This window comes from Gekko japonicus, unplaced genomic scaffold, assembly GCF_001447785.1.
Source record: "Gekko japonicus isolate JY-2015 unplaced genomic scaffold, Gekko_japonicus_V1.1 scaffold1284, whole genome shotgun sequence".
In the NCBI taxonomy this organism is placed as follows: Eukaryota; Metazoa; Chordata; class Lepidosauria; order Squamata; family Gekkonidae; genus Gekko; species Gekko japonicus.
In genome coordinates, this window is record NW_015169212.1 from 289230 (window position 1) to 299233 (window position 10004).

The 10004-nt window shown below is 41.9% G+C and overlaps 1 protein-coding gene across 1 annotated transcript in view; it reads left to right on the forward strand.

Moving 5' to 3' along the window:
- Positions 1-10004, forward strand: part of CSRP1 (cysteine and glycine rich protein 1) — a 34696-nt gene that overhangs the window by 6649 nt on the left and 18043 nt on the right. The window lies entirely within an intron of this gene.

Below are 10004 nucleotides of genomic sequence, written 5' to 3' on the forward strand. Positions count from 1 at the left end.
AATAGATGGAAAGTTAAAGCTACATCTGACACACTGTTATTGTTACTCTTATGTGGTTGTGCTTTCTTAATGGCACCTTTACAATATTTTCAGGTGTTTCCTATCTATCAGTTTCTGGGAAAGACTTCCAAATGTTTCTGAATTTTTTTCCTCTGGATTCAGAGTCTTTGAGGACTGTATAGTACAAGGACTAGTGTCATTGCAGAATTAATATCTTGACAAGTATAAAAACCATGTGTCTGTTATCTACACAGATCCTTAATCTGCTTCCTCAGTTTATGACGTCCAGCAAGAGGATGGAGCACAAGGTTTTGCTTTATGTGAGGTTGTTTACTTTCAGTATAATTTATGCACATGTGCCTCACCATCTCCCAAGGGCAATGTGCATGTGGATTAGAAACCATGTGCAGAGTACCAAACAAATGGTTTGTGACACAAACTATATATGACAGTATAAATCAGATTTGGGGGGAGACGGTATGAATTGATGTCTTTTTGTTCTTCTGGGGAATGTGTGGAAGACTTGGGTGAATTTGGGCCCATCATCTTCTCCAAATGGATGATTGGTGCTTTTTAAATTGATGGCTATTTATTTATTAACAATGTTTTAATACTAATACTGTTTGTCAGCAAAAAGCTTTCAAAGCAGTTCACAGAAAAAAATATGAAACCCATTTGAACAGAAAAACTCAAAACACTTAAACTCTTAACACATCTTGAAACAACATGAAGGTTAGCAGCAACCATATGTGAGAATCAGGTTCTAAAGTTATTCAGACTATGTCTAAAGTCACACATGCCACCAAGAATACTTTTCGGTACTTCTCCCACTGTTAGTGTGCACATGTGAAAACAGAAGGACAATTCTAAATGTGTGAGTATCCAGTTTCTAACATGAAAAACAGACAGTTTTTAATTGTGCTGATACGAGGATTTTGAATTGATTGATGGCCTTTTAGAAGCTTGCTTTATAGTTGCCTGTCAACATTCCTGTGCTTATATCAGTTCAGGTGTCTCAATTTCCTCATGCATACATTTTTTGTTGTTTGCATTTATAGCTGTCATCTCAAAGCTTGTTTTTCTACACTTTCAAATCTTTCACTTACTTTACTCGGCACAGAACAATTGCTTTTGCTGAATGAAGCAGATATCCAAGATTGGTTGCAAACCTGGTTTGATTTTCAGATGTAATACTCTTATCAATGCACCTTAAGCAGAGTCGCACCCTACGAAGTCCAGTGGGGTGGTGGAACTCTTCTTAGGATTGCACTGTATGATTATTCAGGCCCTCCACTGCTAAAGGCCTCATGTGCAGGATCATCAGACTATTTTTTGTTTTCCACTTCAGCAGATGATTACATGGGCAGGATCCCTGTTTTCTTGCAGAAATTCTGAAATAGTTGATTTACTTTCTGTGTACAGTTGATTTACTTCTGGTCATTCTAGTTAACAGTCTTGTCACTTTATAACTTTGAAATTTAAACTTTGCAATCCTAAACAGAGTTATATACCCTTCGAAGCCTATTAACTTAAATGGTTTAGAACGGTTTAACTGTACATAGGATGGCACTGACAGTTATCTAAATCTCGTTCAGTTTTGTTCTTCTTTGCTATTACTGAGCTAGGCCTTTGTATTCAGTGAAATCAATTCAGTCTGAAGACCAGGGAAATGAGGTCATTTATGTCCAAAGGCCACTGTCTTGTTTGGTATCCTGGTCAGGCAACTCTGTAGACAAGCATACTGAGGGCTTCCTACTTACATGTCACAGTTTCCTATGTGTAATATCTAGTGGCAGTGTTGATTCCATGGATTACTGGTGCTAAACATAACAGTTCTCTAGGCTTTGTACAATTTTAAGTGTAGTAACCTATTGCCCACAAACCCCATCTCCACATTGATGGAGTTTCTATGACATCATGAAATGTTCATAATAATTCTAACTAGACACTATGAAAGAACTTAGAGCTAGAATGTTTACATGCAGTGCAGCTTTTAAGAAGGAACAGAAAAGTCCAGCTTAAAAATCTCACAGAGTTCCCCAAAACATGAGAGCTTGCATGCCAATGATAGGAAAGGAATGGATGGTCAAGGAGTGGCAAAACCAAATAGGTATGTGGCTACTCTCAAATTCACATTAATCAAATCTTTGGTTGTAAATCTCTAGTTTATTCCTACTGCAGATACTAAGCCTGATAATCAAGGGTGTTATACAATGGAAATTTAGCATTGAATCTCAGTTTCGGGAAGTATTCAGTGCTAGTTCCACCTTCCTGTGGTTTTCCTAATTGTTTTTTGAATAAGCAGAGAATGCAGTTGGCACTGGGTCAGCGCCACATTGAGCAGATTTAATTTCAACTTGGGATCACTGAAAACTCTGAACCTTTTCTCAACTCATAGTACACTCTGTTTTGTGCATACTAATTACAGAAACATTCTCTGGCTAATAATGAATCCCCTCTCCGTGATTAGTTTTGGTTAGACAAAGCAAGCTCTCTTGGATTCTGTTTGCATCATGAATGTGTTCTGTGTGAAGTACATGACAGGAATTTCCCATCTACCAACTGCCTTTTAAATAGCATATTTGTCCCAATCCAGGCAGCTTCTCCATAAAAAATGCTTGAAGGAGCCAGGAGGTGCTCTGGGCTGCCAATTAGCAGCTGGACCAATCACAGTCCCAAAGAGGAAATTCTGGCTAGTTCAGTTTACCCAGAGTAAAACAGTGCTTGCTGAAATCCTCTTTTTGGATATATGCGTGTGACGGACTGCACTATCAAAAGCTTAAAAGTGCTGTGTAAACAGATAAAGGACTGTGAAGGGTTAATTCCTCAGAGAGCCTTGAGTGACAGGCTATTCCAAGAGATCTGATTGGCTAGCATCAGCTGAGCAGAGAAAGACTTCTGAACTGGATGCTGAGAAGGATTCAGTCTGATTTCAGCCCTAGTTGAAAAGAGTCAAGTACTGACAGTTTCGGAATGTAGCCCTGTCTGAGAGCAGTTTAACACAGACAGGAAAACTGGGCAAAGGTGGGAAGAACGGTTGGGTAGTTAGACGGAGGCTTCCATTCAGGCCAAAGAAAGGGGATAGATATTCTAGAGAGAGAAGAAAATTCCCTACCCAGTCAAACAGGGAGTTAGCTCGGAAGAACAAAAGGACATAAGAGAAGCCAATGTTGGATCAGGCCAATGGCCCATCCAGTCCAACACTCTGTCACACAGTGGCCAAAAATACCAGGTGCCATAAGGAGGTATAGCAGTAGGGCCAGGACACTAGAAGCCCTCCCACTGTTGCCCCCCCCAGCACCAAGAATACAGAGCATCACTTGCCGCAGACCAAGAGTTCCTATCTATACCTTGTGGCTAATAGCCGCTGATGGACCTCTGCTCCATATGTTTGTCCAATTCCCTCTTGAAGCCATCCATGCTTGTAGCTGCCACCACCTCCTGTGGCAGTGAATTCCATGTGTTAATCACTCTTTGGGTGAAGAAGAGATCCCTGGTCTGGTGCAATTAGAAATTGCCTTGTAAGATCTTAAAGAGTCAGATAAATCTCAAGAATAGTATTGGTGTGATTAAAGAAGGCGTTTGGGCACAGAATAGAGTGTACCAGCCTTCTGGAATCCAAAAGAGTCAGTGAATACAGTGAATACTCAAAGAAAGTGTACTGGAGTGTTTAAGAAAAATTGGAGCAAAAGCCTCTCAACATAAAGATTTTAAGAAACTGTGAATAGCTTAAGAAACTCTCATTAGCCTGAAATATTAAGAACTAAAGTCTGTGCATATACTGATTTTATCTCAGTGTTATCTATATTGAATTATCACAGGAATTTTACCCCTGATTTCAACTGACCTCTGTCCTCTATGTTGAATAAATTATTTTGTTAATTTGGGATATAAAAAACTTCTTGAGTGCCGTTTAAGTCATCTACATTAAATTGGTCTCTCATTCCTTCTCTCAGGTTCCTAGGCCGAGCAAACAGCCAAAATATTATACTGTGACAGGGTGGGACAGCCAGAGTTCTTCAGGAAAGAAGAAAACAGATAACTAGGGCGGCTCAGTCACAGAAGGGAAAGAAAAAGGGAGGGAAAATCTTGTCTCTGAGGGAGGGAAGTGGACGGGGCTGTCATGGAATGCTATAGTGTGGTAGACACCATGGTTCTGGAGCCAGTGGGGACTGGATTTCATCTGTGCAAATCTGTAGCAGTTGCATTAGTTTGGTATATGTCCATAATGACTATTGTACATCTGAACCAAACTGTTATTTAGGGACACTCCCTCCTACTAAAAGCCTGGGCTGGCCTCTCTCCTGTGTAGTTTACTGGGCTCTTGCCCTAACAGAGAAAATGAGAGACTCTGAGCCACATCTCCTTTTAAGGAAATCCAGGACTCCCGGCTGGAATGATTCCGCAGAGAGGGAGGGAATTCAGAGCAAATAAAGTTATTTGCAAGATGCTGAGAAGGGGATGTGATGAGTAAAGGCTGAAGAAAATACCCCAAGTGGGAATATTTTGATCCCCAGACAGCCAAAGTCCCACAGTCCTAAGTCCAGTCCATAGTATTCATTTTGAGAGAAAATTTCCTGAAATGGCTGAACTTTTCAGGCAAAACAATACCCTGGAGCTCAGCCAGTGCGTTTCAGGCTGGGTTTACAGTGTTCTATTGAGAAGTCAGGCTTGGAGTCAGGGTGGGCCACAGTGCTTGTGGGGATGTGACTGAAAATAACATTGGGCTGACGGTGGATGCACAAAAGGATCTTGAAGTTGAGTAGAAGAGGGGGATCTTAGTAGATACAACTTATTACAGAAGAATACAGAATGCAGAAGCTGCTGAAATTTTCATTCCTATAGAAATATTCAGGGCATACAAGCTCTGCGCTCTCACTTGGATGGGCCAGGCCAGGCCAGTCTCATCAACTCCCAGAAGCTAAGCAAGATCAGCCCTGGTTTGTTTGTTTGTTTATTTATAATTTAAATTATGAATTGCCCCATCCCTGAGTTCACAGGGCTCTGGGTGATGAACAGTAAAATAAAATACACCATAAAAAGGTAAAGGTAAAGGTTCCTTTGCTCCAAAGCCAGTCTAATCCGACTCTAGGGTTGCGGAGCTCATCTCCGTTTCAAAGCTGAAGAGCCAGCGCTGTCTGAAGACGTTTCCGTGGTCATGTGGCCGGCATGACTAAACACCAAGGTGCACGGAATGCTGTTACCTTCCCACTGAAGTGGTACCTATTTATCTCCTTGCAATTTCTTGCTTTCGAACTGCTAGGTTGGCAGGAGCTGGAACTAGAGACGGGAGCTCTCTCCGTCATGCGGCACCCGGGTCTCGAACTGCTCTACTGACCTTCCACAGCCTGCAGTTCAGCATCTTAACCACTTGAGCCACCGCAGCTCCTTAAAAATACACCATAGATATTGTTAAAATTATAGCCATTACATAAAATAATTTCATTCCTAAAAACAATCCCCAGATGGCATGTGAATTTACCTTAGCCAGTTACGGACTGTGTTGCCACCTCACAGGCAGGGCAGGGAGGAGGCAAAGGGGATGTGATGAGTTAAGGCTGAAGAAAATACCCCAAGTTTTCAGTGCTATACCAATTAAGATGCTCAAAAAATTCTTTACCAACAGGAGGCACATTTTATTCACCTATTTAAGTCCCTGGAACCAACAGGTCTTAATCAACATAATGACTTGTCCTGTTTTCTTTAATGATGCCTTTATCCCTTTAAGACACCTGTGATGCCATTACAATCAGACACAGCTGGGACAATTTGCCCTTTACTATATCATGCCACTAGCTGGAATGTCTAACTTAGGAGTCTTTTTGCCTGCTAGACTTGATACCATTGAGTTGTGAATTTGCTAAGAGTCCTTGGACTCCACTTAATAAGAAACAGTATTTTGATTTGTGAATGATCATTGTAAGTATAGTCTATTGATTCTTAATGTATCTGCATGATTTAAAAATATTCTTTGCAAGGAGTTGGTAGTTTCTTTGGTTTTTTGTATTTTCATCCACAGGCACCTACCTTGACTCATGATACCCTTTGATGAAGGATTGTCTTCGAAATGGTCTAAGATAACGTACGCTACTGTTGGGGTATACTGGACAGTATTTTCCCTATGGACTGTTATTGCCCCAGGAGGGCTTGTGCTTGTGGACTTTTTTGGATTATGTGGTTTGTGGTTTATGTGACTGTATGATGTGCATACAGGAAAGAAGTTGGCAGGCTCATTCGCATAACCAGGGCTATTTTTGGGCAGGAACGCACAGGAACAGAGTTCCGGCTGGCTCCTGAGTTGGCCAGCAGGAACTCATTAGCATAATAGGCCACACATAACAGGAGACACTCATTAGGATTGGCTACATTAGGGGTGTGTGGCCTAACATGCAAAGAAGTTCCTGCTACAAAAAAAGCCCAGGGTTTTGACAACAAAGTAAACAGAATAAGAAGCAAAAGGAGGGTGTGGTTGGATGACCACCTTTCTGGGAACATGTGATAATATGCTAATGAGCTGTGCTGTCAGGGGTGTGGCCTAATATGCTAATGAGCTGCGCTGTCAGGGGTGTGGCCTAATATGCTAATGAGTTCCTGCTGGGCTTTTTCTACAAAAAAACCCCTGCGCATAACTATAGATCTTTTATGGCTTCCAGAGGTTTTAGCTCTTTTATGTGATTGTATTTGATTTCCAATGAGGGAACTTTGCTAAAATGAGGTATGTATTCTTTCTGGGCCTTGATCAGCGTAGTTTTAAATAGTTTCCAGGGCATCCTGGAGGGATCTGGCTCTCTTCTCTGTTTTAACTTTCTTCTGAAAGTCTAAAAAGATGCCTGCATGGCTAATAACTCAAGGCGAGGAAGTCATAAAAGGCAAAAAGGCTTCTTTTAAAAAGTTGAAGATTTCCCTGATTGAGGTGAACAGAAAGGAGCACAAGTTCTGGCATAACAAATGTAAGTTGACAACAAGGCAAGCAAGCAAAAATTAAAATTGAGGAGTAGTTAGCAAAAAAAATTAAGACTAACAACACACATTTCTTCAAAGATATCAGGAGCATATAACCAGCCTTGAATGACAGGAATAGAAGAACAAAGTTTGAGGCTAGTGGCACTTTTAAGACCAACAATGTTTTATTCATGGTATAAGCTTTCGTGTGCAAGCACACTTCCTCAGAAACAGTGGAACAGATCTGAGGAAGTGTGCTTACACATAAAAACTTTTACTGCAAATAAAAAGGAGTCCAGTGTGGAACCAGAAAATTACAGGCCAATTAGCCTAACATCTGTTTTAGGTAATTAGTTGTTGTATTGTTGTTCAGTCACACAGTTGAGTCCGACTCTTCACGACCCCATGGGCCACATCACACCAGGCCCTCCTGTCTTCCGTTGTGCTCCGGAGTTCGCTTAATTTCATGTTCGTTGCCTCGATAACACTGTCTAACCATCTCATCCTTTGCTGTCCCCTTCTTCATTGCTATTTCAATTGTTGTGAGGGTGTTTAACCCCCCAATAAATAACTATATATATTTAGATTTCATAGTTTTCTGTAAACCTGGGTTTTTCCTCAACTTTGCAGAAAGATCTGTCTTGTCTGTCCATGGCTTCAGTCTCTGGATTTAAGTGTCCATGAAGGGGGCCATCTTGAGAATTAGTTATGTTGATTATAGCCAGTTTGGTCTGTCCATGGTTTAGTTGCAGAATGCACAGATTTGAAAGGTGCAGAAATCCTGCCAGGGGGAAAAAGTTGGCAATCCTGAATGTTATAAACTCTCTTCCATTTTTTAAAAAAAAAGAAAGAATAAAGCAGGCTGCAGAGTCCCAGTTTATATGATCTTGTCCTCACTTTTGGGGGAGGAAGAGAGAAAGAAATTGTGCCGATAAAGCCTCTATACAGTGTCTTCTTCTTTTCTTTAGGGACATGGTGGGAGCAAGGGTACATTCCCATTCCTTCACCATAGGGTCATTGGTTTGGTAACTGTCCTTATTGAAGTCTGAGGGGGAGTTTTTGTGAGCTCCCATCTCTAGTTCCAGCTCCTGCCAACCTAGCAGTTCGAAAGCAAGAAATTGCAAGTAGATAAATAGGTACCACTTTGGTGGGAAGGTAACAGTGTTCCATGCGCCTTGGTGTTTAGTCATGCCAGCCACATGACCACGGAAACATCTTCGGACAGCGCTGGCTCTTCAGCTTTGAAACGGTGATGAGCACCGCAACCCTAGAGTCGGATTTGACTGGCTTTCGAGCAAGGGAACCTTTACCTTTTTTTAGAGAGAGGTGTAAGGAATAGTGTGCATCTGCTGCATATGCCAGTTTGACTTATTACTCATTCAAGAGATGATAAATGGGCTGGGCTTCCTGTACTCTCAAGCCATGCACTGCCTTGCTCAGTGTTCCTTATCTGATTTTTTTTTTTGCTATGGCTCCAACTGTCTAACCGCACCCTTGATTTCATTACCTCTGCCCCTTTTATGAGGAACTGATGGATTTATATGCACCCCGGAAGGCAGTCTGTTAGTGCAGTACTGATTTTGCACTCAGATCCCAGAAATTTGCTGCAGTTAATTGCTCGAATTCAAACTGGTGCCATTGGCTCTGTGCCATTTTGCTGCTTCCAAAATAAAGGAAGAAGCAAGCTATTTTACAGAAAACTTAATTCACATGATACATTTGACTTTGGACACCTGGTTGAATACAGTGAGCCTCAGATATTGTAAAGCCAAGTCATGTGGCATTTCATATTATCTCACCATCTGTGTCCTTCCTCTGTGACATTCTTGGAATAGAAGCTGGACACAGAAAACAGGGAGCTGTATGAAGAAATATCTGAGACCAAATGGGATGCCAATGCAGCTGCATCTCTCTATTGCATACCTGTGCTCTCTAAACTCAGCAGACCCATAATATACTACCCTGCGGAATTCCCACAGGGTATAGTCCTCTCTCTCATACTCTTCAATTTCTATGTGAAGCCCTTAGGCCAAATCATTGTGGCAGAACAAGCATTATTCCATCCTGTCCTCCTAGAGGTTCCCAAGTCCCTGGAGGGTCATTTCTCCCACTCTCAGGGTAGCCCGACACCACCTTTTAGCAAGGAATTGTCCTTTGGGAGGGACAGAACTCCCAGCTTCCTTTCCAAGATCTGAGGCCTTGCCTCTGTCTCCTGCTGTCCAGTGCCTGGTCCCCATGAGGACAGACTGCTGCCTTGTGTGTCCCTGGAGGAACAGCCACTTGCTAACTAACTGCCCTCCTCCCCTTTTGGCTCTCCTCTTAAAGTAGCATTTCTAAGATAGTGGGGGTCTATGTGATACAGAGAACCACAGCCAGCATCCAAAGTTATGAAGTATTTATTAAAAAGAAAATGTTTACAAATAGACTTTTATCACAGCACCAGATTGAGCATGAAATACAAAAGAATTTGTTCACAAATGCAAATCCTCTGTCACTCTCACAATACATGCCCTATCTGATGTTAAAATAGGACAGGCTCCTTAAGCTTAGGAAGTTACAAAGCCCTACAAAGTTTCTATTACCTTGAAGACCTCTCCTTCTGTAGGCGAGCACATGGTCAATGGCTGCCATCCCAGAGAAGAGGTCTGTGTGCATACCCTCATGTTCTCAGAATTCCAAGAAAAGATGCCCTGCGCTGCCTCTTTCTCAGTCTCCACTCTGGTGCACCCAGACCCTCCTTCTCCCAGAGCTTTACCAGCCTGGGTTTGGCTTTCATTGATATGCAGACGATACTCTTTGATATTCACATGTTACTCAGCTATATATATATATTCTTATCCAAATCTGGTGATGCAGTAGATTCCTGAATTGCTACCTGGCTGCTGTGGCTAAATGGCTAAGAGTGAATAAATTGAAACTATAGTTGGGAAAGACAGAGGTAATGCTGGTTGTGAAGGTGGAAGTCTTGAAGGACATTATGTTCCCCCCCTTTTGATGAGGCTCAACTGACCCTTGCTGACTCTGGTAAGAGCCTTGAGGTTATACTGGAGACAGCATTCCTG